This window comes from Corvus kubaryi, unplaced genomic scaffold (assembly GCF_017639235.1).
Source record: "Corvus kubaryi isolate FWS band 111438036 unplaced genomic scaffold, C.kubaryi_AGA036_p1.0 37266, whole genome shotgun sequence".
Taxonomy (NCBI): Eukaryota; Metazoa; Chordata; class Aves; order Passeriformes; family Corvidae; genus Corvus; species Corvus kubaryi.
In genome coordinates, this window is record NW_024581081.1 from 91,218 (window position 1) to 114,819 (window position 23,602).

A 23,602-nucleotide genomic window follows, 5' to 3' on the forward strand; every position below is an offset into this window, starting at 1 on the left:
GTAAATTTGCTTCTTCTATCATGATCATGCCATATTAGAGCCCTCCAGACCACTTTTTTTTCTTTGGATTTTGGGTTATCAAAATTGTTTATTTATGGAGCCTCTAGCTACTGAAGTCCAGGGAGCTTCTGAAAAGAGGGCCTTGAGTTAGCCCCTTCAGGTGTATTGGTGCAGTCCCTATGCTTCTAAAAGTATTGCCCAAAGATTAGGTGTAACAATCCTTAAAGATTATACAAAAGCCAGTTTGGGCTAGGTGACTGTGCAAACAACAGAATTGAGATTCTCTCAATTTTTCATTGTATTTCAGCTGTTGATACAGTCAGGAAGCAGCTATCTTAAGAATATTCGAGCTCTCAGGGCTTAGAACATATCCACAGGATTTTGGTGTCACCTATTAAAGTAAGTATTGAGATTAAAGAACATGAGGTTATCCTTATGATCTTGTCTAACAGCACTAAGCTGCAAAATTAGTTCTTGGCTAGATGGCAAATTTGGGATCAGGAAAAAAAATCAGGTAATTTAGTAAGGAATCTATGACTGTCTAATATCTGTCAAAGTGACTCTACTTAAACTGTCAATAGCTTTATGACTGAAAGTTAAATGTAGAATGTAAGTAGCTATCATTTATCACTTTGTTTGATGTTGAATAGAAAGAAAATATGATAAATTCGACAGCAATGAGCAAAAATCTGCTTGCCATTTTCAAATCTGCTGCCTACCAGACTGTAGCTCCTGTCCTATATAGTTGCACAGAAGAGTTCATTTGGGATTGATAGCAGTGTGAGCCCACACCAGATGTTACAGCAATCCAGATCTTGCTTCTTAAGTAACGTGATAAAAGGGGTTTTTTCCCTGTTCTAGGATTGTTTTCTTAACTTGCAGTAACATTTTCAAGTTCTTTTTGCTGCTGTCTTTCAATGAATTTTTCTCTTCTGTTTTACTGTGCTTTATGTTTCACAATAAAAATCATGTATCGAACATTCTTAAAAATGGAGGCAGATCCACCAAAACTGAGACTGGCTTTCAAATAAAATTACAATCTAACAGTATTAATGGATTTATGGTTCTCTTTAAATGTTTCTTGCTATCAGCATTTTAACTCTGCATTTTAAAATTTTAATCCTCAAGACTGGAATGCTTGAAATTTTTGTCACATTTTTTCAGTATGAAAACACCTGCAGTCTTTCGGTATCCTTATTGTAGCATTTGAGAATCTCAGGGAACAGCAGCTATTGCAGGACTGTTGAAAAATTAAGAATTGAAAGCACTGATAATTGTCTTAATTTTATTAGTGCTGAATCCTTACAATTAGATTTCCAACAAGGAGCAAGAGTAGAAGAAGTATAATACGGACATTGTCTCTAAATTTGCATATAAATGAGTGACACATTTACTTTATGATACACATGACTATAAAATCCTAATATAAATAATTCTAGCACTGCTGCTGTATAATCAAAGAAGTAAAGTAAGGAGCAGAAAGGAGGCCCTAACCCTGGGAAAAGATTAGTGCTGACAATGTCTTAGAGCACAGAAGCTATAATCAGTGCTGAAAACTGCTATATCCATTCTACCAGTAGATACCAGGGAGTTTGTTTTATTGATGTTCATAGCTCATCACTGCTTTCAACAGTGAATATGTGACAATTAAAAATCTCAAAGAACATGGCATTTATGGCAGGCGAAAAATGAAGTTTGCTTATTCATTGACTTAATTAGATGTAAATTGAAGGCTCCAACAAAGATTTTGACCCCACCCTGGGCTTCAGAAGCCCAGCTCACAAAGGGTTTTGCAGACTGCTGCTGTGAAAAATCAGGGAAAATGAGCTTCTTTTCAATAGGTTAAGGTCTTGCAAGGCCAGCAAGGATCTAATGAGTTTTTTAGAGGAGTCACTGACAACTGTAATGATACACCATGCTGAATGAAATTGAAGTCCTTCCGAATAAAATCATATGTGAGCTTCTAATTATTGGTACTATATGGATATGAAGGGATGAAATGAAGGATTTATAGAAAACATTGTTATTCCTTTTGTCTAAGGCCATCACAATAAAATCTGAATGTTCTTTTATATAATTTTCATATATTTCTTACAGTTCTGTTTAGTATCTTTAGTCTGATAACTGTTTCAGCAATGTAGAAATGAAACTAGGAGTTACACAATAGCAGAAGGTTTGTCTGTCTTTCATTGTTAGATTGCATATGCTCATAATGATTCTTTAATTATTCTCATCTTATTCTTACATGTGTACAGGCAGATTAAAACTGTAGAAATTATTATAACACCGACTGAAATATGAAAACAAACATGTATGTTGTTTGAATAAATCTTAATGATTATTTAAGTATCATAGCACTGGCTTGAAGTTTTAAGATCGTTAGTACTAACTCTTTATAGATAGTCTTACAGAAATTCATAGTGACCGGATGTATACAGAGAATTCAGGTTTGTCAGTAATCCCAGTGAAAAAATAACAAATTCAACTCAAGGCTGTCATTCAGCTCCATTGCTGGTCTCTTTCTCATAGACTACACATTATCGTCTTCCCTAGGTATTCTTTCTGGACTTTTGCAGCCTTGTTCACCCAGTGTAAGTGGGTGCTATATGTCTGCTCTATCATGTTCCCAGAAAACAGAAACTTCCTCCAACGTTATGAACAAACAAAGAAGTGAGTGATGCAGGGAAGGTGAGCAGACCACCTAGGCTCCTTTAAAACCCTCTGGGTCTCACATATTTTGCATTACTTCATTTTTTAGGAATGTTTTTTCATCATGACTGGTGGGCCTGATAACCAATAAAGATAAGAAATTCAAGAACACATACGAATTTACTTACTGTCAGCACTTCCAGGGATGCAAGTTTGAATACAGCTGCATCAGGCTTGTTACTTTTCCTACCCACATCTATATTTTTTTCCTACCAAAGAAGTGGACAACGAGAAACCTATTGGCAGTTTATCAAATGAAACATCTGACTACGTGCTTTGTACCTCTAGCATATTAAAGCACACGGACATTTAAGTTGTGAAAACTTTGCAGCTCTCTGTTACAACAGAAGAACACAGTAAGGTCTCCTATTACCCAGCAAGTTGGAACTTGGTAGTCCATGTCTTTCCATGACATTGGTTCTTGACAATAATTTTTTGTATCCCTGTGCTGAAGGTAGTAAGAAGTTACGATCAAATCAGCCAAAATATTCTAAATGCAGTTTTTCTGAACAGGAATTCAGTCATGCTGAAAGAATTTTGAGCTTATTTCTCCTCTGATTAAATACTGCAGTTTCCACCATTTTGAAGGAACAGACTACATGAACCTTTGCCACAAACAGATTTGTGGCATAAATTAGCTATTCCATTTTCAGTCTTAAACAAGGAAGCATACTGAGGCATTTCGTGTTCTTTTCCAAAATGCTTTAAGCTTATATTTCAGCTGTATTCTAGTGTGGTTTCAGTCTCCTGCTGCTAATTAGAACAATCTTGGATGCCATCTTAAAAAAAAAAAAAAAAAAGGAAAAAATGGAAGAAAGGGTATTTTATGGTTTCCTTTCTGGGTGTAGAATCAAGAGTGTTAAGAGGGAGTGCATTTTTCCATGTGGCTGATAAGACTTCATGATAAGTTGCAGTGAGAAGTAACTAAGTTCAATTCTTTAAAAATCCTAGGTTTGATCCTAAGTTTCTTCATTTAACATTTCTTTCTTCTCTCTTTTCTGTTACTGTTGCATCTAGTAATGATTCTAGAAATGTGAAACACATTGGTATCATCTATCCTAACAAATATAAATACCAATTCTGTTGTAGAATTGATCCTAGAGATCCCGTGTAGTGCATGTAGAATCAAAGAATCACAGAATGTGCTGAGTTGGAAGGGACTCACTAGAATCAAGTCCAGCTCCTGGCCCTGCACAGGACACCCCCAAGGATCATACCTTGTGCCTGACTGTGTTGTCCAGATGCTTTTTGAACTCTGTCAGGCTGGTGCTGTGACCACTTCCCTGGAGAGCTTGTTCAAGGGCCCAACCACCCTCTGGGTGAAGAACCTTTTCCTAATATCCAACCTAAACCTGCCCTGACACAACTTCAGGCCATTCCCTCACATCCTGTCACTGGTCACCACAGAGAAGAGATCAGCGCCTGCCCCTCCTTTTCCCCTCATGAGGAAGTTGTAACTGCAAGGAGATCTTGCCTCAGTCTCCTCCAGGTTGAACAGACCAAGTAACCTCAGCCATTCCTCATACAGCTTCCCCTCAAGGCCCTTTACCATCTTTGTTGCCCTCTTTTGGAAACTCTCCAATCACTTTATCTCTTTCTTACTTCTTGGCACCCAACACTGCTGCAGCACTCGAGGTGAGGCTGCCCCAGTGCAGAGCAGAGCGGGACAGTCCCCTCCCTTGCCCGGCTGGCAATGCTGTGCATGAGGCACCCCAGGACACGGTTGGTCCTCCTGGCTGCCAGGGCACTGCTGGCTCCTGGTCAGCTTTCTGTTGACCAGGACCCCCATGTCCCTTTCCACACACTGCTTTCAAGCCTCTTTTTCCCCAGTCTGCACAAAGGTCTGGATGACATGTTTACACTATTTCAGAGCTGCTGATAAATCATTCTGTTAGTCACATAAAGCTACAAATGTTCAATATAAACTTTGCATTGGTAAGATATTAATCTTCTCACAGAATCAATGCTCTCACATGTGGGAGAATGTATTTTGGAAAATACCACGTTATCTGTAAATGGATTAACTCCCTAGTTCCCTAAAAGAAAAAGTATTCCATTAACAGAGTTTAAATGTTTTTCTTTTACTTAATTTTACTGTTTTGTCAAATATTCTAATTTTATCTCTTATTGTTCATTTCCTTCTGCATGTGGAAGTTTTTTTTTCTTTGTAAATATACCATGTCTGCACCACTTCACAAAAAGTTTCCAAACAAGGTCTGTGATTTAGATTTAAGCTACATGAGCCTGCAAATAAGTGTGGATGCATTTAATAGAAAATTTGCTTTCTTTCCTGGCGTATTTAGTGAGTCCTTTGTACTTCACCTTATTCCCTTTAAATGGTTGACTCTGATGTGTTTGCTTTCTCCCAGACAGGCCCACATATGTAGAGAACAGCCAAGCTTCAGTAGCCCTCTTGGGCAGCTGTACATCCTGTTTCTTGTCTCAGGAGCTTGGGGAGAAGCTGGTAGAGGGGCTTACAAAAAGAAGATGTTGCTTGATCTAAAAATATTGCTCATTTTAATTTCCTGAGGCTTCTAGCATCTCATTGAAATGTTAGAGAATCCAAATAAACAGAGACCTAATGGAGTGCTCAGTTCAGCCAAGTAAAACATAACCCTGTAACACTGTTCTTTGGAAGTCTTTTCTGGTGGATAATAGACAAATGAGCACCACCAAAACTTTCACTCTGTCTTTCCTCTCTCTTGCCTCTTTCTCCACTTCCAAACACTAGTTAGGACCTTGCTCAAAGCCCCCACCAGTGTCAGTGCCTCTTTTTGTCAGGTTGTTTGGAAATAAGAGCGGATTCCTTCCCAAGCAGACTAATGGCACACACAACACAGAGCTTTTGGCACTGGGTTTTCACTTGTGCCCAATCCCACACCCCAGTTTTGCTTTAGAAGGTATTAAGGAGCTGCTGGGAACACACTAACGTTCAGCACTGTGGCTGGCCAGCAAATCAAACCAAATGGAGTCATTTATTCAATACTGCAGATATGCTGACCAAAAATAGGCTTAGTGGTCACTTGCATTGTCTTCCCCAAATGCCTCTTGTTACCACTGTGTGGTAATTACTCACTAAAGTGAGTAATAAGCCACATTCATTGTTCTTCTTTGTGTTTGGGAATAAAAATTTTTATGTTGTAAGGCATTATATGTAGATGATTAAAACTGTTCACACCAGCCTGCAGGGAGAATTTCAGTCAGGATGAGTAACTAATTAACTCTGCACTACTCAGAATCTTCAGGAAGTTTCAGGGTATTTTTCCACATTAGAATACACATTTCACATGTGGAAACCTCAGACAGATTGTTGGTTTGCTGATATGAAATACTCTTTCTCAAGTATAATTTTATCTGTATTTGAAGGCAATTTTACACCTCTAAAATGGCACCTCAGGAAGACATGGTGAATGGGGTGGAGAACAGGGTTCTCCCCTCCATCACCAGCAAGCAGTCTACTCTGGCACAGTCTGGATGTGGGACACTGGGTTATCCCTGGTGCTGCATGACTGTGCTGACCAGCTGTAGTCACAAGGCTAACCTCTTCTCCTCTTTTCTTCCATTATTTCTTATCAGCCATTCCTGCTATGGCTGTTCTGATACAACATTTTTCCCTGTCTTCTTTCAGACTTCTCAGAGGTACCACCAATATACTGTTCTGGGAACACAAAAGGTGGGGGAGCTGTGGTAGGAGAACAAAGAATGAAAACTAACAAGAAGACAAAAACCCGTCCATACGTTCTCTCTTGCCCAACAAATTTATGCCTCCTAAGTGTGAGGCAGCCATGGCTTTAATGGAATATGGTCCACCAGAAACTGCAAGTTTAGTGCAGTTTTAGGTTTTTTTCTAGTTTAGTTAGGTTGTCTATTTTTTCTGTCTCCCCAGTTAACTCTAATTTAAACAAACCTGTGTGTAATGTTGTCTCTGGAAACAGCATCAGTTCTGGTGAGTTCCACTAGTGGAAAATAAGAAACAGGGGTATATGGAAACTTTGATGGTCGAAATGAGAAAGGAGAAGACAAGAATTCATGTTTTTAACAATGTTCCTTTTCCCAAGAACTTGTCAGTAAAGGAGATGTTTGAGAAAAAGTTTCATGCCTTGTTTGTTTTAACAAAGGTGTACTGTACCAGTAGAAGTTCATGCAGTGTTTACAGTGGAGAGAAACTGAAAACGGTCTTGCTCTTCAAACCTAAATACTCTTTAGCATCTTTGCTTATTAAAATTATCCAAGAGTAAGAGCCTATTAGAGTTACGCTCCTGTGGCTCACAGTTTCTGGTACCGATGCTAATTCATTTGCAAGGGAAAAAATGAGGATTAATATCACTGAGGTGAACAGCTCTATTTTGACTAAAAAGGAGTATCAGAACTGAAGGCATCGTACAAACTTTCTAAAATTTAGCTAGGCTATATAAAGGCAGGAATTTCAAGAAAGAGGTCCAGAAAACCTACTGCCTCAAAATATATAATCTTGAAAGTACTTAGAGATCAGAAGTTAGTTTGATACCTAAAAGCAGATACCATGCATGTTCAGAAACAACCTAATCTGGGGGTGTAGGTGTTGTTACCTAGCTCTTCATGCCTCTTTACCTATGACCCCTCACAGACCTGCTCTGAAAAATATGCTCAAAGGATGTCTACTATGGCACATGTTCAGTTTCTAAAGAGAGGGCTGTGCTGCTGGGCCATGACAGGAACTTGGGGAGAAATAGTGCCTTGTCACTTGGAGCAAGAAAGGAAAGGTGTTGATTCTTCCCCCTTTTTCAAAGCACTCAAATGAAAAAGAGACAAATCCTTTTCTGCACACCAGAAAGGGTGTAATGAACAGTACACTTCTGTTGGATGAGAGAAAAATAATTCAAGAGAACTGGCACTAGAACCCATATCTGTCCACTTTAAGGGCTGAGGATGCCTATTATTAGAGTCTCTGGAGCAAGGCTGGAATTTTCCCACTCTTTTCCAGCCCTGGGACTCTTGCATTCTCAGATACTCAACACAAAATAAAGGCAAGACAAAGCTGCTCAGGAATTTGAATGCTCTGAGCAGAGATACTTTGACTGCATGAGGTTCTAGGAAAAGTATGTGTGAGTGCATGTGAGTGGATGTGCGTGCCTGCATGTGTGATATGGCTCCAGGATACAAGGAGTGAGACCACACACTGGAAGACAGAGAAAAAGCAGCCTCAACAGTCTGAACAGAGATGCTGTGTAGGCTTGTGGAAAGCCTGGAGAACCTTGGATTAAGGTTCTGGCAGAAAGAGCCTTGAAGGGGTAAGTGAAGAAGCTGTCATAGGTTGTTTAATTTTTTTCTGTGGTCAAAGTGGGATTAGTACATTCCTGTAAATCAAGTTGTGTGAAAGATATGTGATTGAATCCATTACTAATTTTTCTTCCCAACTGGCAGATCTAAAGAGATCCTGATCTAGCAGCTGCTTAGATGAAAACATGCTGCTAGTAGCAGTAGCAAGTTTTCTTCTCGTCTCATGGGGAATGGGAAGATACTTTTAAGAATTTTCATATTTTTATGTTTCAGTGCTATGCCTACTATCTCACTACTGCTGGCCCTTTTTCATGGTATTCAAAGATACTATTATTTCACAAAACCAGACTTCAGTTGTAGTCTCCATTTCAACCCTTTTGTTTTGAAATGACTCAGAAAACTCAGAGTTCTCCCAAGAAGGAGATAGGCTGGCTTCCCATGTTAGCTGTACTCCTGTAAAGCTTCATCAGTTGACTCTAAGTTTGAAATCCTGCAACTCATATCATTTAAGTTACTTCAAGTTTATATAAGAAACGGGATCTGAGACTCAGCTGACAAGTATGGATCTTAGTGGTATATATTACCTGTCTTTTCTCACAATCAGTGCATAGCACATCACCCACAGAGAGGAAGAGATGCTGACAGGGAGATGCACAACTGAAAGTCCAAAATAGTCTGAGAGGGGCTAAGGCTTGCTTTTGTTAAAGGGAGAAAAGATGCTGGGGAAGTCAGTCAGCTTACTTTTGAAAGGAGCTAGGAGGCTTCTTTCCACCCTCTAAGGAAACCCTCTGACTTTTGGAAGGAATAACCTATCTACAGAAACCAAGATGGCTCAAGCTTAAGAGAAGTGAATAAACTGCAGGCTGGCTGCTCTGCTGAAAGTGATCAGTGCTGGCTTCTGCAGAGACCAGGGAAGTAAGTGAATAAGTACCTTCCCTCTGACCTCAACAACCCAGTAGTGCTGACATCTTTTAAGATGTAAATTTAATTTGTATACAAATGATGCACACACAAATCCTGCTAGAAGTGGGACAGTGCTCATGATTCACATTTCCTACTGCATGAGTATCCTGGTGAAATTTCTCCCTGCTCACTTTCAGCAGTGGCCTGGGTCTGGCTTAGGCTTGGGCTCAGGCTGAAGCTCAGATTCCACCACAGTTCTTGGGGCTCATCCCATTAGCTTCCAGCAATGTGAACTGCTCTGCAGGGCTGTAAAAAGCCAACATGGAATTTAGCTGAATAAATAGTTTAGCAATGAATATTACAAAGTAACCTTTTACTTGGTCTTAAAAAAAACCAAAAAAAACCAACCAAACCAAACCAGGGGATAGATGTTTTGCTGGCAGTTTGTGTGTTTATTTTCCAGTTGCCATAGAAAATAATTGACCTATTTTCTTCCAAGAATAAATATCTTTATTCAAGCTCCCTAAAAAAACAGGCAGCCAAGACTTGCACTGAGGCCCCACCCATGCTGTCTGCTGCTCCAGTCCACAGTGGACAGATTAAGCTTTACCATTTTTAATGAGGCTTTTGAACTGTTGGATGAAAATGTGTTTCTTACAGTACATTTATCCTGCTGACTCCTACTGTTTCAGACCAGAGATTTGGTTCGAATGAGAAGTCTGTGTAAAAAAGACAAGACATTCAACGGTATCATTGCCCTGGGCTCATTCCTGTTCCCTCTCCATTTCTTTAAATCTTCTGAACAGACAACTAAGCCACATTTCAGAATCTTTCTCCTGATCATTCCATTTTATTTGCCCTGCTCTGGATATGCCAGGGCTTCATCAAAAGGCCACTGAATTTATGGAAAGAGTTAATGGCTCAGGAGTTGAGAATTTCAGTGTTAAGTAGATTATCCTTGGTTTCTGGATCATTTTCTTACTTTTGCTCGTGGATATAGAATGGAGTCCCTTTAGAAGTCCTCATGCATCTCCCTGAGAACCAGGCCACTTGCTCTGTTACCTTCTCTTTAACCCCAGAAAATGTACTCAGACACTACTCCAGATGCTTTTTCTCCTTACACTAGTCCCTGAGTATTCATCTCTTTGCATATTGTTCATGTTTGCATACTTCTGTCCACTTCAAATAATTCTAAAATTATTTCTGTCAGATTACAGGCAGTGTTTCTATTTATACACTGTGAATTTGTTTTTTCATTGCTGCACTGAATCTCTGAGAATTTTATCTATGGCTTTGTCCGCAACATTTCTGGTCAATGTTCAGTGGTGTACATGGCAAATGAGGTAGCCTTGTCATGACTGAGAATGTCTGGAGCACTCCTACCTTATTTGCTGAAAATGTGGAAGCGTGTGGTAAAGGCAGCACAATGATATACAAAATAAAAGAACAGGCATGTAATTCTGGTTTGATTTTATGTACCTGAATAAGTAGCTGTTAGGAACAGCAAGTTGTTAGGCTGCTTCTTCTGTTCTTCTTGTGCAGAAGAGTCCTTGTATGAATGGAAGGCCTGATTTGGCAATGGGATTAGGCACATACTAAGGGAAAAAGTCAGGGAATATCCTGCACCTGAGTGCCAGTTCAAGCCCCCTTGCCCACGAGCTCTTTGCTCTGCCTGGCGGGTACTGCTCTTCTATCAGGCCAAGAGGGCCAGCCCTCGGCTGCCCTCTGAGCTGCAGGGATGCAGCTGGTGTGCGGCACTGCAGGAGTCCTCTGTCCTCCAAACCTCCATACGGAATGTACCAGGAGGACAGTTGTATCTGCTTCCCAAGCCTATTTATCACATCTGCAAAGGGAAATCATTGTAATCCACAAGTCCTGTCTCCCAGCTACCCTTGAAAACCATCATGTATGCTTTAAAATGCAGTTGTTTAAAACAATCCATATTATTTGTAAACTCCTTTTAAAAATAAGCAAATAACTAAAAAATGCTTTCTTAGTACATATTACAAGATTTTATTTCAGATACTAAATTAAAATTGAGAATAGCTGGAATTTCTGAGATAAGTAAGACTGATGACTGCTGGGAAGGGGAAAGGGAAATTATTATTTACTTAGTGTTGACTGTATCATTAAGTTCAAGAAGGGATGGTTTTGATCTTATGTCTTTCCACTTAGTTTTCATGTATGTAAGTGAAATGATCCCAAAGATGCTCATGAGTATCACCATTCCAGCATGACAAGTTGTTTCATGTTCTCCATGGTATGATAGCCAAATAAATAGAGGCAGTGTTTATTTTGCCACTCAGCAGATCTTTCAAATATTATCACTGTGGCATATTTTCTTTGTTTTATTTTATTTCAAGTCGAATGCTATTTAAGACTTTAGGTCACCGCTTTATGCCCTTGGGCCGGGTACAGGTCTATAACCAAGGCACTGTAAATAAATGGTAGTGATTTCCATGATTGCAGATCATGACAACATTGGCGGGAACATTTTCTTTAAATGTCATGTCACTTTCACCTACTGCCTTCAGGCCAGTGCACGACACGCAGTAAGTGTCAGGCGAAATGTCACAGCTGGGAGGAAGAGCTTGTGTGAACATTGAACTGGAATGTGGAAAAATGGTGTCACATACCCTGTAATCTAATACTGTTCTCTCTTAAAAGGGATGTTTTCTCTATGGAGATACGTGTTTACCAAAAAGACTTCTGCTTGAAGTTCAACAAAAACTAAACTTAGCTACCTATCCCCAGTTTTCTTGGGAAGCTCTTGCTACAGTGGTTCATTTCCAGGTCCTTGTATATTTTGCTGACATGGTAAGAGTCTTCAGCAAATAAACTCAGAAAATGGAAAGGAGAGGAATGAAATTAATTTGTGCTATGAATGAAAATAACCTTCTCCTAGGACGTGAGAACAGCATCCTACCCCTAAGACTCCAAGTCTTACAAGAGTCCCTATTCTTATATTTGGAAGGATCCAAGTATAAGAATAGGGAAGGTATCTAATAATGCATCACTGGTCCATACACAGTTCAGGAATTTTGAGGACTTGGGATGCATTGTGTGAAGTGCCTCTTTCTGTTTGTTTTGAATCTGTCACCTGCTAGGTCTATTTGATATCCATAGATCTTATATTAGAAAAGGCAGTGGACGTATTCCTATTCCTATTCATTTTTTCTTTGCTATTCTGGTTGCAGAACTCTACCACAGCATTTCTCCATTGCTTTCTGGCCTGCGTTCCATTCCCCTCATGGAAGCCATCGTCTGGTTTCAAGAGTCCTTCTTGTCCTTGTCTTTATATTTTCTGGTTTTACTATAAGCTTTTTGAGATGACGGCACTGGAAGTTCAAGTTCTGGGTCCACTGTGGATTCATGCCCTATTCTTTTGCAAAGAATTCCTAGCATTTTAGCAGCTTAATAGTTCATTAGTAAGGATATCTTTCAAAATCTCTCTCCTCAGTGACAAACTAGTTCTGAATCTAACATGTATATAGGATTGTTTCTCCCACAGGCATTACTTTACATTTCTGCATTCAGTTTCATTTGTTGTTCTATTACTGCCTTAACATCATAGAAATCAACAAATCTTCACAAAATCACAAAAAAATCTTCATTGTGATTACCTTGAACAATAGAGTAGCATTGGCAAATTTTGCCACTTCGCTGTTAACCTCTTTTCCAGCTCAGTGATTACATTCTCTATCACTGCTTTTACTTGTTTAGGTAGTGTTTTCTATGATTTTGAATTCTTATTTCTGACAAATATAAGAAATTCCTTTCAGCTGGTATTGAGGTAGTTATAAACAAGATGTTATACGTAACAGCTGAAAGTTCAGTTATTTCAGGCTTGAGATCCTTTATAACTCTGCTCTGAACTATATCTGGGTGCAGTGATTTGTCACTATTCACTTTGTTGATAGTTCCACTTCCACTGACAATTCAGTTTGTGACACAGCCTCAGATTCATCCACTAGGAAGAAGGAGTCTGATAGAGAAATATACCCAAAGTCGCCAAAGAAAGCACAACTACAAATTTTTTTTTTACAGTTTCTGCTGTGACCTTATGTTCTCTGAATGTTCTCTTTTATGTTTGGCCATCAATTACCCTGCTAAATTTCTGTCTGGCTTTTTATTCTTCATCTATTTGAAAAAGAACCTATATGACATTTCTTGTCTTTTGTAAGTTGTACCTCAAACTCTTTTCCAACCTGCCTTCATATGCATTTATATTTAACCTGCCAGTTTTTATATTATTTTCCATTTTCCTCTTCTCAGTGTAGCCTCAGATATTTGAAAGCCCGTCTTCTTATTTCAAATACCTTCCGTTAACCTGATATTAAATCATGTCAATTGACTACTTTGGGCTCAGGGTGGAATGTGATATATCTGATATATCTGTGTGGTAGAAGTCCTGCCATCCTTCTGAGCCTCTGATGTACTGCTTATAAATAGTCTTCATGTTAACAGCAAACATTTACTCTTTAGTTGCCCCTTTTAGTTTTTGGTTTTTTTTCCAGAGTTCTCATTTTTGTATACGTGCTTGCTTTTTTTTGTTTGGTTCTTTTTTTCCCCCTGCTTTTATTTTTGCTTTTTTAAAATCAACTACTACCGAAATAAACAGATTTTGGAGACTTGCTGCTCCCCAGAACTACCATTGCCTTTGTTACCTTGCTTCTGCCTTCTCACTTGTCTGAATACCTAGCTGTAACAGATTGTCTTTATGTGCCCCTTTCAAAAATGATGAGAGATTTTGCCCATGTCCTATTTTCAACTAAGAGGTCATGCACCCAGTAATGCATTGACTCATTCAAATGGGATCCTCTGCATTGCAACTGCCCTTTCTTCCAGTTAGATAGTCCCTTCCTGGAACCATATAACTGGATCAACATTGAACCTGCCCTTTTATTTCTAGGCAGGAGGATAGTTATGTAGTGTCATCACAGACTCTGGAATGAAACTGGCAGTGGTGCAGTGGTGCCATCACACTGCATTTAACAAATCAGTCACAGAACTGTTCGTACATGCCATCATGTCAGCATCACTGCCTCTGCCCTCAGACTGATCATCTTCTTCATGCACCCTCTTCATTTCACCTCAGAAGCAAGTCTCCCAAACTCACATTTTTGGTGGGTTGGTACAGAGCAGGGCATACTGACCTCACTGAATACTTTATTAGTGAAGAAGTAAATTATTAAAATGCATACAGATGGAAGGAGAAAAAATGGGAACTATGCTATAAATAGAGCAAACTTGCTGCTTGAGAGTTAAGCAGCCATTCATACTCATCTTCTAAATTATTTAACTCACTGCTTTAATTCACTAGTTTCTTCCAAAATGAAAACTAGACACTCGTGTCTATGGCAATCCTCTGAATTTACATTGAGCTGAAGATCTAGATAGACCCTGATATTTTACAGGGGTTTTTATCTGTTTAACCAAAACCTATAAACTCAAGTTTACCTTTATTTTTCAAAGATATCCTTGAGGTTAGCTCTGGGTCTATACACTGATGACAGCTATAACACAGTAGAAAAATGAATAAGGGAGGCTTAAATTGGTTTCATCAGGATGTTGCAGCCACAGTAACCTTGACATAAACCAGCTGCAAGCTTCTCGGGCTAAAACGGTCCTGAGATGAATCAGTTTTAATAATGCTTCTGGCTTGTGAGCCATTTTAATTGTATCTAAAAGTCCTCCAGGTTTACTGAGTTCAAGAGATATTGTTATTATTCAGTTTTATTTGCATGAGTCACATGAAACTTAAGCAATAAGCTCCCCACATGCTATGTACTTTAGAGGGTCTTAAGCGACCTGTAAAGAAGTTTGTGGTAAATCCTTCTACCATAGAGCTTGGCAGACAGAACCAAGTGTAACCATGAAGCTCAGAAAAAAACTTATGTCTGTGTACAAAAGACCAAAGAAAGAGAAATCTCATTCTTAGCTGCTTTCTTCAGTTATGATTGAGGGGTGGGCCTGGCAGTGCCTGATCCACCAGCAGCCATTTCATTATTGTACCTTACAAATGGTGCAGGGTAACCCCATCTGTCCATAGTTCAGTGAAGTTCACTGTGAAATCAGTAAATGTAAGGATTTTCAAATTGACCCACCCAAAGGCCCAAGTCTAGGTGCTTGCTCCTTGCTTATTTTTTTGTCTCAATGATGAAAAGTATGCATGTTTTAGCAAGTGTCCTTGACACATAGTGGACTTATACAGCTGTCACTGTGTTTAGTTGCTTAAAAGTGGACTGAAAGGTTTTGGGACTGCATCTGCATTATGACTAGTTTGCACTGGGTCTCACTGTGAAGACAAATCTAAGCAATAACCAGGTGAAGTTTAATGGTACCAAATTCCTGTTTAATAGTTCCAGAATGCTTTGTCTCTCCCCCTCTGGTCAGCTTCTTATTTTCTCAACAAGGAGGTAAATCAGAAATAGCCTTGAGAAGCAAGTCCCATTACATTTTGCTTTGCCTTGAACTAAGCACTTCTGAGGCCAATTTGGATCATGATCTTTGAATCTGATTTCATCAGTCACTTGAAATGTAAAGGATTGAAATATTATAGATGAATCTTGCTGACTCAACAATATTACCCATAGACCTTTTCAAAACAGGGAACACTTCAGTATAATTCTGACACAGCTTGGTGCAAACCAATGTAATCTGAGAACCTCTGCACTCATGCTCTTGGTGGTGACCTTAACACTAAGGACTGCAGCGTTAAAATCATAGGATCTGTCTGGTACCACAATTCAGAATGGTTACATAAAAAAAATAAAATGGGACGACACTCTAGCATTAATTTATGGAATAACGGATCTAGGGGTAAGAAACTGGATATAGTCTGTGTCACATTGTTAGGAGTTGCAATAGTGGGATAGAAAAGAAACATAGTTGATAAAAGCATGTGTAATATGGCAAACCAAGTAAGATCTCAGAGGTAAACCTGCACAAAGGGATTCTAAATATTTGAAGAGAGATGCTCCTGGTGAAGATCCCTCTTAGCTCTGTTACAAGTGTCTCTAACTGCTGGGTATTTGGGCATATGTCAGGTTAATCACAGCATGTGAGTTAAATGTCAGCAAATTCCTATAAGATCTGTAATTTCCTGCCTTACAGCCCCTATTTGCCTTCAACCAAGAGACATACATCCACAGAAGTTGCTTCTATATTTGCAGAATGGGGGAAGGCAATGTGTAAACACCGTGATTTCTTCTTGTTTGGCTTAAAGTAGTCACTTTAACCATCCTTTCCAAAAATGTCATCAACACTTGCAGTTGTTTGCATTTGAATGGATGATCTCATTATAAACATATGCCTTTGGTGTTCCTCTTTCTCAGCATCCTGTGATTTTCACTTCAAGAAAAGGAAACTTGAAATGCAAACTGCACTTCAAAATAGTGACAAGACCCTTCACAAAGTAGAAACTCACAGCTTGAGAAAGGAACTTCAACAAAGCTGGGTTTGCTGTCCAGCAAGACTGGATGATGACCTCAGTGCTGTCACTGAACCAGAACAAAGACCTGTTCAGGAATTTGAGAACAAAATGTGATGACACTGGAAAATCCTGACCTGTCAAAACCAACATATTCTTTGGAAATAGTTTGGTTTCAACAAACTTCTTCCAAATCACTGTTGTATTTCCTTTTAAAACTTGCCTAGTTTTCTGAAAATTCATGTAGAGAGGGCAGTTCAGGAGTTTGTGTTTCAAAGGTCTAGAACTCCTGCCAGCTCTGGCAAAGCTTAAAATGAGTTGAGTTGGAAAGAGTTGAAGACACAAAGTTTACCGTTTGTGAACAGAAAGGTGGTTTCAGGAGAGAGCACTTAACAATATTCTGAAGAAATCCCTCTAATTGCTTGCTGTCTTCACAGCCCTGCATCTGGGCTGCGGCAGCTGATGACAGCTTCTGCAGAGAACAAGGTCCATTGCTCAGCCCTCCTGACGGAAGAAGACCAGGCAGAAATGATCGATCCAGTATCACAGTTTCCATCCTGGTAGCAACAGGACTGCTCCTCTCATTTCCATCTCTGCAAAACTTTTGTGGGAAAGGGGAAGGACCAAACAGCACCTGGCTCTGCCTGGTGTCAGGAAAGAGGATGTCTTTGCCGTTACAAACTTGGCAGGAACTGCCTCAGAGAACAGTTCTTCATAAATCTTGCTTCCACAGTTATAGACCTGCTTTGGGTTTTGAGAGATCAAATTAAATTTTTGACAGGGGTTGGGCCACTCTCAGACAGGCTGGTGGCCCCCACATAGATTTACCCTGTGGTTATAGAACATGCAAGGCACGGTGTACTTGCTCTTCAGACTAGCTGATGGTTAGAGGTCCCCAAATTTCAAGTCCCCTGCCCGTGCATCTGGCATATTCCCTTCTTGCTGACCTCCCAGGCTGTAAGACAGAGCACAGCAGCTCTGGGAGCCTCAGCTCCCACTGGGTGTCACAAGACCTCCCCCCTCTTCAGCAGAGGACTGGGGGCCACATGTAGATACTAGAGTTTTTTGGCTCCCTGAGCTGGGGCTAGGAGCTGGGAAGCCAGGATACAGGTGGGGGCTTTTGAGTGTCCTGGGCTCTCTGCCACAGAGCAGAGTGCTGTGCCAGGCTGCAGGGCAGCAGCAGCAAACCTGCTGGGGAGCCCCCCAGGAGATAAGTCAGCTTCCTCGCCTTTTGAAGACAAAAAACAAAAACAGAAACAAAGCAAGAAGACAGAAGAAATCTGGCAAGGGAATGACAATGCCTGTAGTTTCCAATCCAGATCAGAGGGGAAATATTCCACGTTTAGGAGTACAAAAGCCTAAGTTTTAGGCAATTCTAATTGCAACCACAAAGCCCCGGTCCTTGCAACTGCTTAGGCATCAGCAGACTCACAGAGGCAGAGCTAGCCACGTAGTTGCTTCAGCTCTTCACTAGAGAATGTTTCTAGTGCATTTTCAGAATTCAGAAGACAAAGTATGTATGATTTACTCTAAGTCAGTACTTGTCTCTCCTATTTTCATCAGGACACTGACCTTTCTGCCTCCCTTGCTGAGACTGATCAATCAGAATATTGATACCTACAGCTGCCTGTCTCTTGCATGAATACTTCAGATAGCTAAATATATATCACATTAATTTGACCCTAAAGAAAAAAACAAAAAACTACTTCACCAGCATTTTTTGTCCATGCTCTGTGATAACCATAACAGCAAGACCAAAGCAATGTTGCATTTGAGATGCAGTCATCTGCCAGTCTCAATACTTTCTGCTTATGCTGGTGTTAAGTCCACAGATGCCAAGAGAGGATCACCACATATTTCTTCTGAGTTTGCATATGCACTGGTCATGACAATTATTTGTGGCAGTATTTTATGGAAAAGGACTCTAAGAGGCCACTCACATGCTTGGATTTTAAAGTGAGGACTTTAAGCTATCCTGGTGAGTAGCATGCAGGTTCCTTCCTCTGACAGCAGCACCTCTTTCTGTCTCTGCTCTTCCCACTGTCAGTCCTGCAATGACCCACGAGGCCCTGCTGGCAGGAGCTCAGCACAGCTCAGCTCCAGGCTGGGATGCTGCTGGTGAGGTTCTCTCTGCAGTCCCTGCGAGCAGCACACGGTAACCTTCACTGGCAACGACACTGTCTTGTGAAACCTAAATAGCTGGAGAACTATTCAGGGGGAGTAATATGTACAATGGTCTGTCCAAAGCCTGAAAGTCATCCTGGGCTTTGCCTTCTCTGTCAGAATGAAAGCTGTTGGTGAAACAGAGAGTTGGAAAACCAGAGTTTTGAGCTGTTGTGTGCCATAATCAATCTTTTTAAAAATATTCACTGAAGAAAGAGCTTCCTTCTGGAGAAAAGTTGTTTACAGGATGAATTCCATGCTGAGATTAATATTTATAGCCACTATGAATCTTTTAAAGGCGAACAGCTTCTAACTGCAATAAGGTACGAGGCTTTAATAATACGGTATTTGCAGAGCTTGGGCAAAACGTGTGGTAGGTTTTTTTCGGAGCCAATGCATTGCAGAGAAAGAAATATAAAATGAACTCTGCCCGTGCTGATGCCAGCAGTCACAGTTACAGATTGTAAAAAGAGCAGAGAGAGTATCTTCTTCCTATGGCAATCTCCTAGGTGACTGCTTGTTTTCTTATTGTTACCTGTTCATCACTTTGGTCTTAAGAGTTTCATATACACTGGAGAATAAGCAACCTGACAGTTCCATGAAAAGCCACAATAATGGTAGGCATTATATGCAACTGATTTATTTTCTTAATATAGTATCAAGGCCGTTTTTAGCTGTATTTGTAGAGATACAGTGACACCCAGTGGTTGCTAATAAATATAACAGACTGACCTATAATTTATTTGGGGCACTGGATCTGATCATTATCTAAACTAGCTCATATGCCTTCAGAGAAGTTCCAGTGTGTGCTGTTTATTGAAAAAAACGTGAATCAGTACCTTTTTTTGCTTCATATATTTTATTGAATCTCTAAAACGAAAATAAAATAGAAATATACAAAGCTAGTCATGCAAGTAGTGTTTTCTTATAGCCCTTGCTAAATAAAATTGTGTTGGTTCAAGCACAGTTCAAATAATTAGCTGTTTTCATTTGTCACAAAACTTTGCCAACCAAGTCTGTAGAGGAAATATTCTGTTTTGTCTTTAAGGTAGAAGATAGGATGGTTTACATTCAATTTATTCTTCCATTTTTATTTTAGCATTTTGGGTAGCAGATCTGCTCTTACAGTTGACAGTGTGTGAAGACCATTTCATATTTTAAAGAACAAATTGGTTTTCCTCTGTGTACAAAGTGTAGATTGGAATTTTATTGTGATTTTTTTCAGGAGCCAAATGAGACTTAAAAATGGAAACTCAGTGCAGGGTTTAATGAAAAGAATACATTGCTCTTGCATCAACTTGACATAAATAAGAAGTTTCCTGCTTGAAATTAAGTGAATGGTGAGGAGTGATTGCTGATTTCCAATCTAGCAGCAATAGAGTCATTGATTTTTCACATTATGTAGAGCAGATGCTCAGTAATTCAATTCCCTTCACTCTGCATTTTTAATTGAATCTTTGCTGGAGATTCACAGAGGTTATTCTTACATTCTTGTGGTCAGCAGAAGGAGTACAACAGTTTAAGGGTGGTTCTGTGCCAGGCACAGATGAGCATTAGTATACTGCAAAAGATGAGGCTGTGCATATTCAAGAGTCAGGGGAGGTGAAGGAGCAGCGAAGCCCAGGCTCCACTGAAGATCCCAGAGAAACTCCCACTGACATCAGCAGAGCACAACTGTGTGTAACTGGCCACGAGTGCTGGCCCAGGTGATTCCTGCTGTTGACAATCTGCCTCAGGGTTGGGGCAGAGCTATACCTGTGAATTGGCTGTTGCCACCCTGACTGCTGGGGGATATTGGCATACTCACTTGTCTTCCAGGCTGTGGCTTTAATGAAATACTGGTTTTGTCCTAGAGCCTGAGGAAGAAATCTCCTAGTCACCCTTACTTCTTTTCATGTCGTACTGGAAAAGGTTTTGATTGCAGTCATGCAATCTCACACTCATCTTCTAATATATAGTTCAGAATAGGCGTTGTTTAGGCCTTTTTTAGGATTATGTGTCAGCTGACATACCCTCTTACCTTCAGTGCATGAGCTTCTAGAATTTCCCAGTAAGGCACTATTGCTACTGGCTGCAGGGAGTCAGGTGTGCTCCACATTCCTACCTTCAAACCTCCAATTGGAAGTGGTCTGGGGTACTATTGAGTAGAGAACTTAAGGGAATGTGAGTAAAGCTTCTGAGACCTCTGTGTGCCTTGAAGAAGGACTAGGAGTAGCTAAGTTTCTGCAAATGTCTCCAGATCACTGCAGTTTCTCTCTGGACACTGGGATATTCAGTTCAGAATTGAGTTTTAATACTAACAAACCTATTACAGTTGTTACATTTTTGCCTTGTGGCAGGTAGTACCAGTTGGTCCAGATCTCAAGCTAATTTTTGAGGCCCCAGTCTTGAAAGAATTTGAGCAGTTGCAGCTCCCACAAAAGCAGTCTGACCATTCCAATATCCCCATGAAAATCTAGTTGAATACATTTTGTTAAAAATCTCTTTGTTTTTAAAAGAAGGATGTCAGGGAGGATTCACAGAAAAAAAAAAAAAAGGAGAGGGAGGAGAAAGGAGCAAAGTTAAAAAAGAAAAGGAAAATGAGTGCAGACAAACAAATATAAATGCCAGATGTGAAGGTTAGAAATAGTCCCAACCTTATTTCCCTCCTATTGGTTCCCAGTAGGTTTTCACACAGGAGAACTAACACAGTAAGGACGCTAATACACTTCTTGCGTGCTAGCTAGTTCTTAGAGCCTCACAACAAGGAAGGTGATCAGAGAATACTTGTCACATGCCCAAACTACCCTAAGTCAAGGAACCTGCCACCTCAGTGCGTCATATGAGGCAGGTCAAGCCTAGGGTGAAGCAAGCTTTCCGTGTAAGAATTTTAATTAGCAATGAGCACAGTAAAATACATAAGCTGCTGAAAGTTAACAAGTGCTACTGTTTGAGATTTATGTTCAAATCCATGCTGTGCACTTCCCTTTCCTCACTGCTAATGGATTAGCAGTATACTGGATAGTAATCAACAAATATTACAATCATCCTTCTAATCTTATTAACAAACTTGTAAGAAGCATTAAGGACACATTTATACCACTTGTGGGAAAGAGTCCAAATACAACGAACCAAAAGCTGCTTATCTACAAGCAAAACCAGCATTATATGACTGAAGGGGGCCAAGCTAATCAGAGCTATCAAGAGGCTAATTCAGGTCCAGAGGGCTGAGAAGGCAGATTAAATGATCGTTCATAAATCATTGAAAGCATACCGTATTGTAGCACACTATACCATATTGTAGCAACAAACAATGTTCTTTTGTAGGGTGCAGTTTCCTGCTTTCTACATGTCTGTGTTTTGATATTTTAAGTATCTCATCAGCATCTTTTTATCCTTAAGCTGTGAATATGTTATAACTCAGCTTGTTAATCATCAGATCTTTAGGAAGGAAGGGGATAGACTGTAAAAACAAACCTAAAATTGTTCATGTTTGCAGGCAGCACTACTGTGCTTACTACAAGCATATACAAAATAGAAAAGAATGTGGTTGCAAGATACTGTGGAGGAAAACTGGGGAAAGCAACTGAAAAAATCTGAAAAATTAGCTGTATATGTCTCAGGCACCTTTGCTTTATGGAGGATGGAGGGGTGGACACTGATGGTTAATTTTTCACTTTAAAATATTTTAGAGAAGCACTGAAATGTGCTGGTTTATGTAATGTAAGCTTATTCACTGATTCCACCATGGAAAAACTGGGATCTGGTCTTACGCTTTTTTTCTTATAGGATTGAGACTATCCACAGGCTACAATTGACTACTCTTTAGAACTGTCTTCCAAAGGCTCACTTACCCATTTTTGAAAGTGTTTAAAACACTGTTCTTCATCTGCTTTTTTCCCTCCTCTCAACAGTTCTAAGAAAGACTTTTCCACTATTTATCATAAGTAAAGGATTCCTCCAAGGACTGGAGTTAATGGCACTTGTTTCTGATTTTACAAGACATGGAACACACTCCAGTTCTCTATACAACATAATATTCCACATTTCCAGTGCCTGGTATTCTACTGCTATGCACTATAGTATTTACCTGCATCAGCACAAAGGAAGGGCAAAAGACTGTCATTGCAATGTGCTCCCTCTGGAAACATGACACTCTGGGATGAGAGACAACGTAACGTGTTAGGAAGAAGAGAATAGTCCTTTAATTACAATGATTAAATCATGGTTTTGTCAATTTTTCCATAGAACACAGAAGGTCTTCAGACTGGGACAATATGGCTGAACAGCACAAAAGGCTAAAAACAAGTGAAGCCAGCAGTTCTATTTGATAACACTGTCAAATCAAAATTGTATAGATTTCTCCCCAGCTATCTGAACAGCATTATTTGCTCATTTTTGTGACTTCAAGGACATGTTTTTCAGTTCTCTTCTTTCCTTTTCTCTACCAAAAAACTGTACATACCCATTTTTAGCTCTAGGACGTAGATTGCCTCAGTGCTCACACAGTTCTTTGGCTTTTGGCATAGCGTGAGACATAAGCCCTCATCTGGCTCTTATTTTCTTTCTCCGTCTCACCAAAATTTGACTGCTCTGTAGCTCACATTTCCAGCTTGGTCCTATTATGTCTGAGATGCCAACTGACAACAAACCTGCACAGGTACCTGGATTAAAAGGAAATACTTGTTCATTCTCATTTCTCTGCAGCATGTCAGAGCCACTGGTTTGCTCCCTGACTTTCTCCCCAGGGTCCCTTAATTGCAATCATCCTCAAAAAAAAACAAACCCCAAAAACAACAAAAACAACAAAACAAAAGAAAACAAAAAAGAAAGAAAAGGATAATCCATCTCCATTCAAGCTTCAGGACTGAATTTTACCACTGTCTGTCCAGGATTTTGCTCTTACAAGGCTCCCTGCCTGGATTGTGCACACTTTCTTCTTCAGGTTCACCTATAGTCATTAACTATTCTGTCAGCAGCTTTCTAGATATGAGTTTTTGCCACTGCCTTTAAATGGAAAATGAAGTCCTTTGAAGCTATGTTGATTGTTTCAAACATCTGTCCACATCCTTGTGCATTAATTAGGAGGCCTAATAGAGCTTTTTGGTTTTGTATCATATGTCTTAACTGTCAGAATGGATTTATACATCTCAAGAC

General features: G+C 39.8%; 2 long non-coding RNA genes across 3 annotated transcripts in view; one reads left to right on the top strand and one right to left on the bottom strand.

Annotated features, from left to right (window-relative positions):
• The window catches only part of LOC121663108, a 70,453-nt gene that overhangs the window by 38,974 nt on the left and 7,877 nt on the right, over positions 1–23,602 (bottom strand). The window lies entirely within an intron of this gene.
• LOC121663109 lies at positions 7,361–19,432 on the top strand. The gene is made up of 2 exons (XR_006015529.1): positions 7,361–7,979; positions 16,209–19,432. It is a non-coding gene; the product is annotated as an uncharacterized LOC121663109 (long non-coding RNA).